The sequence below is a fragment of the Phyllobates terribilis genome, unplaced genomic scaffold (assembly GCF_046119375.1).
Source record: "Phyllobates terribilis strain yellow unplaced genomic scaffold, ASM4611937v1 Scaffold_8__6_contigs__length_399053987, whole genome shotgun sequence".
Taxonomy (NCBI): domain Eukaryota; kingdom Metazoa; phylum Chordata; class Amphibia; order Anura; family Dendrobatidae; genus Phyllobates; species Phyllobates terribilis.
In genome coordinates this window covers 155,433,314-155,439,313 of record NW_027362768.1, presented here as the reverse complement: position 1 = coordinate 155,439,313, position 6,000 = coordinate 155,433,314, and positions in this window count along the sequence as shown.

Sequence of the window (6,000 nt, the reverse complement as noted above, 5' to 3'; positions counted from 1 at the left end):
GGCGCGTCAACTTCATAGGTCCCTGATCTGAGACCACTCCTGCTGTGTGATTTGCCCCACCTCTGGATCTCGTTGGCCCAGGCTATACGTCAGAAACTATTGCACCAGGGCTTGTCGGTGCTGCCACAGTCGCTGCAACATGTGCAGAGTTGAATTCCACCGTGTCGGCACATCGCATTTCAGCCGGTGAACTGGCAGGCCCAACGACTTCTGTAGAGATGTAAGTCGTTGAGCTGCGGGAAGCGAACGGCGGAAGTGAGCACACAGCGACCGTGCCCTCTGCAGAAGGCCATCTAGTCCGGGATAGTGGGCTAAAAATTTATGGACAACCAGGTTCAACACGTGAGCCATACAAGGCACGTGTGTAACATTGCCCCGGCAAAGGGCCGCACCCAGGTTTGCAGCATTGTCGCACACGGCCTTCCCTGGTTGCAGGTCCAGTGGAGACAACCATTCATGAAACTGGGTCTCCAGAGCTGACCACAAGTCCTCAGCTGTGTGACTCACATTTCCCAGACATTTCAAAGTAAACACTGATGCCGTTGAGCCCTGCTGCCAGCATAGTAAGGAGGTGCGCAGTTAGAAAGCAGGTGGCATTACCAGACAGGCTTTGGGTGCAGGTGGAGGACCGAGAGGAGGTTGAGGAGGCAGAAGCAGTGGAGGAACTTCTAGATAAAGAGGATTGACGTACAACTCGCGGGGACGGCAAGACTTGGACAGCAGCCCCTTGTCCTGCTGTCACCATAGTTACCCAGTGCCCTGTCAGCGACATGTAACGCCCCTGTCCATGCCTACTCGCCCAAGTGTCTGTGGTGAAATGCACCCTGTCACACACAGAGTTTCTCAAAGAAGCGGTGATGTTGTGTGCGACATGCTGGTGGAGCGCAGGCGCACCTTTCTTTGAGAAGTAGTGCCGACTGGGCATCTGGTACTGGGACACTGCGACGGACATAAGGTCTCAAAAATCCACTGTGTCCTCCAGGCGGAAAGGCAGCATTTCTGTAGCCAACAGCTTGCAGATGGTGAAATTCAACCTCTTAGCTTTCTCATGGCTAGGAGGAAATGGTCTTTTACTTGTCCACATCTGAGGGACCGAGGGCTGGCTGTTGTGCTTTGACGGGGTTGAGTAGGGTGTCCCTGGCAAACTGCCGGTCTGTGAGGAAGATGCAGGCGGACATGTTAGGTTGCCTTGATCCAAAGGTGGTGCTCTCGATGTCAGAGAGCTCTCAACACCAGCAGGTGTTTCCACTTCCCAATGAACTGACGACCTGCCAATCACACTGGCTGTTGCAGGTAAAGAGGTGGCAGGTCTGCGTCCAAAAACATGTGTGACTGCTGTCCCCCCAGTCACAGAGGATGAAGAGGCCGCGGATGCACAAGATGGGGCAGACGGTGGTTGGCCCAGCCTGCTAGGCCGTATTGTAGCACAGTGAGCTTCCCACTGCAACTTATGCTTCATATCCATGTGACGGTACATGCATGAAGTACTCAAACTATGGATTTTTTGGCCTCTACTTAGCTTTTGGTGACAAATATTACAGATAACACGAGTTGGGTCATCCTTATCGATCTGAATAAATGCCCAGGCTATGCAAGGCTTAGAGCCCATGCGACCTGAAGAGCCACTACGACTTGTGGTCAGAGGCGGAGTTGTGGTTGAGGATGCAGTTGTTGACGTACTTCCAGTACTCCGTCTCTGTCCAGGAAGGCGCAACCTAACCTCGTCGTCAATAGCATCTGTGACGCCCCGCTGCGCTTGGTATCACAGATCCTAGAAGAGTGTATTGATGGAATCCTCCACAAGAGGCCCCCATAAACATTCACACATCTCCACCTTCCACCTCAGACCAGCAGAGGGAGCCCGTTAGGGATATAAATAGGGAAGGTGGAGCTAGGCAGTTCAGTTCCTCTGAAGAGTTCCTGCAGTAGAGAAGCCTAAGAGAGGTCAGTCTGCAGTGGAGCTCAGTCTAGTTTAGAGAACTCAGTTAATAGTTCAGCAGTGGAGCACGAGGCTCCTGCTAGCTAGATTCAGGGAGCCCAGATAGAGCTTAAGGTGTGCCAGCGTCATAAGATCGGTGAAGCGCGGCAAGCTGCCGTTAGTGTGTATAGCCTATTGAGGGCCCGAGTAGGCCGAAGGCGAGTGGCGAGGTAGTACATAAGGGGCAGAGGAGCTTAACCAGCTCACCCCGAAGCATTTACCGGACACCGGATCCGAGCTTACCGGGATCTCTATGACCCAGTAAGGCATAACCGGAATCCCTGGAGAACTACAAGTCCCAGGATCGCTAAGGTGCTGATACGTAACAGAGCCAGGAGACGCTTAGGCCCCGCATACTGGGAGCGTGAACTTCAAGAGAAGGCCCTACCACAAGGTCAGCCAGCGCAGGACAGAGACAAAGTTAGGCCTAGCTCCAGGCAGGTCAGAAACTTACTGCGCAGAGGCAAGAAACAGGAGGCCCTACACCCGCTCATTGGGGAGGATCCTGATATGCACCCTTCACCCTACAGTGCTCCAGGATGTGCCTGAATTTCCTCCAGTAAAAGGTACTGAAGTGACTACCGTGTCCGTTTCCGTTCTTGCTCTGACCCAGCTGGGTCTCGCCTGTCCTGCATTCCCCCTGCATACGCTGCCCTGAGACCTAGCTCCACCTGTGGGGAGCTATACCATCGAGCTGCCTTATCACGGGCCTCAGTGGACTGCTGCAGCGCTGGTGCTTCTCACCAGATACCACAGGTGGTGTCACAAACTCTTATAAAATTAACAATTATCCACCCTTTTAAAGAGTGACCCCAGGGTACGGGCCAGGGAGCCGACCACCGCGACATCCCAAAGGCCAGTCAAAGGCCCGGGTGACCTCATCGACTGGCTGACTGTGGGTTGACAGTAAGTGGGATCTCCAACCTTGTCATCATCACCCTGTGTGTTATCACACCCGTCGTCCTCAAAGCCAACCTCTTCCTGCCCTGACCGAAAAGTCAAGTTGTCGCTCCAATCAGGTATTTGAGTCTCATCATCGTCTTCATCATTGTCTCCACCAACAGGAGTTACAGTTTGGGAACGAGGGTCTACATTATGCTCAGAACCTTCTTCATCTGGTCCTGGATCCGACTTATAAAGATTCTGGGCATCAGTGCAGATCATTTCCTCGTCTGGATTAACAGAAGCTCTGGAGCAGACCTCCGTTTCCCAGGCTATAGTATGAGTAAACAGCTGTGCAGACTCAACCATCTGTGTTACCCCATACTCAGACGGGCAGCTGGAGACTTGGGAGCTGTGAGGAAGCAAGTGCGATTGGGGTGACACCTCTGAGGACTGGAGTATTTGTGATGTTGAAGTTGAGGTGGAGGAGAGCCCACTTGAAGGAGCACTTGATATCCGCTGAAGCACCTGCTTTTTTTGTGCCTCATCTGGAATTTGTAGCGATGGGCGTGTCCGTAACAAAGGGATCGTATCACATTGTCTACGAAAAGAAGTCGACATGTTAGTTTGGCTGGAAGATGGTCTTTCTTCTGCAGATGTTACTCCCCCCCACCGCGGGGGGCTCGACCCACCAGCGGACAGGCACCAGTATTAGGAGAGGGGGGCTGGCCGTCAGGGTCCACCGCGGCTCTGGCACAAACCCGGCGACACGGAGGTGGCACGGGCAGGAACGGACTGGCCGTGTCGGCTTCTCACTTTTTGGATTTTAGAAGGGCATGACATGCCTATATCTGTGTCTCCCCCTCCTTTTACTCCTCCACCTCTTTTATTTTCGCATGACTATATGTACTTGTCACTTTTCCATGTGTTAGTTATGTCTTCTGAGCAGTTTGTCAGCTTTTGGACACCTTTGAAGGTGTTTTCTATGTGTTTCTATGTGTTTTTGTTTGCCTGCCATTGGTTTTAACGGTGTTCGAAGGTGTTCGACGAACAGTTCGACGAACAGTTCGGCGAACACACGGGTGTTCGACGAACCGAACCGAACTCGAACACTACGGGGGTGGCTCAACACTAGTATACACTAACAACAGTCCTTTGACCTATGTCCTCACTACAGCCAAATTAAATGCTACAGGTCAGAGATGGGCAGCTGAGCTAGCTGACTTCAATTTCAGTATCAAGTACAGACCAGGAAAATGCAATGCGGATGCTGATGGATTGTCGAGAATGACAATAGAGCCTGAGGAGTTCATGCAAGAATGCTCGGAGGAAGTCAGTCTGGAAGCCATTATGAGCACTAGCCAAGCACTACAAGCTCATTAGGAGGAAAACACACCATTGTGGTGCCCATTGACAGTGTAAACCACCGTAAAAGCGAAAGAACAAGACCACCCCCGGTCCATTCAACAACTACCAAAAGGAACAATCCATAGAGCACAAAGGGAAGATCCGATAATTGCCAGAATACTACCTTATGTGGACCAAAATCAGTTTCCAAGTAAACGGGAGAGAGTTAATGAGTCACCAGCAGTATCTGTTTTATTCAAAGAATGGGTGAAGCTCTACCTCAGCATAGACGGTATCCTGTATCGTAAAGGAGGACAAAACCAACAGTTGGTACTACCCAGAGTATTCCGTAGGTTGGTCTTCAAAGAACTCCATGAAAACATGGCACACCTGGGAGTGGAAAGGGCAGCAAACTTGGTCCGTGAACGTTTCAGCTGGCCGTACATGCAGAGAGATATTGAGAGGTATGTGACCAAGGGATTGTGGGTGTCTGAAAGATAAATGTCCCAACACATCAACCCAGGCACCTATGGGCAACATCCAAACCACCTACCCATTTGAGATGGTCTCAATAGACTTTCTACATCTCGAGACATGCAAGGGTGGTTACGAATATATTTTGGTGGTGATGCTCAAGCATATGCCATCACCAACAAATCTGGTAGAACAAAGGCACAGAAGATCTTCAATGATTTCGCTTTGAAGTTTGGGTTCCCTACGAGATTACACCATGACCAAGGAAGAGAATTTGAGAACCAGCTTTTTTCCAAGTTAGGAAAGTACTGTAGAATTCAGAGATCCCACACCACACCCTATCACCCAGAGGGTAATGGACAAGTGGAACGTTTCAAAAGTTCTCTTTCAAAAGTGGTACATGCCTATAACTGTATGAAGAGCGAGGCAACGGGTTATTCACCTTTCTTTCTATTGTATGGACGTTCACCAAGATTGCAAATCGACATAATGTTCGGTACTCCGGTGTCAGAAACTTACAAAACATATCCTGAGTACGTTCGCAAATGGAAGGAATAGATGGCAGAGGCATTCAACATAGAGTCCAAAGTGGTGATGGAAGGTCAAAGATTAAGGAATACTATGATCGAAAATTTTATGGAGCAAAATTGACACCGGGAAGTCGGGTGCTAGTCAAGAACATAAGTGAAAAATGTTGTCCAGGAAAACTTCGTTCGTACTGGGAAGACAAGGTGTATTTGGTCGTAAAGAGGAAAGCCGATGACAGTCCAGTTTATGAAATCCGATTGGAAACCGGGGATAAGAAAACCAGAATAGTCCATCGGAATTTACTACTACCCTGTGATTATCTCCCACCACAACAAGACTTCCCAGAAGCAGATCGACATCGACCGAGATTGAGTAAGGAACTACCCCAGACTGAAGCTCCGGAGGTGGATAATGATCTTGAGAGTTCAGATGAAGAAGAGCAGACTGTTGTATTTCTTGGACCGGCAAAGAGAGGGATTTACCATCCTCAGGAAGTGAACTAAGCTCCGAGGCTCCAGAGTTTGTACCAAGCAATACAGATGAAGTCCAATCCAGATCTGATGATCGAATACCGGTCATTGAAGAGACTGGTCGACACTAAGGAGTAGCGGAATTACCAGACCATGCGGAAATGGATGATTCAAGGGAAGTACAGGAATTTACAGAGGCAATTCCAAGAGCATCTGAGAAAGTACGAGAAATGAGTGCGGAGGAAGAAATTCCTGTGACCGAAGAGTCCATGATTTCTGAGGAACAACCCACCAGGAGGATTCCATTAGCCACAGACAAGA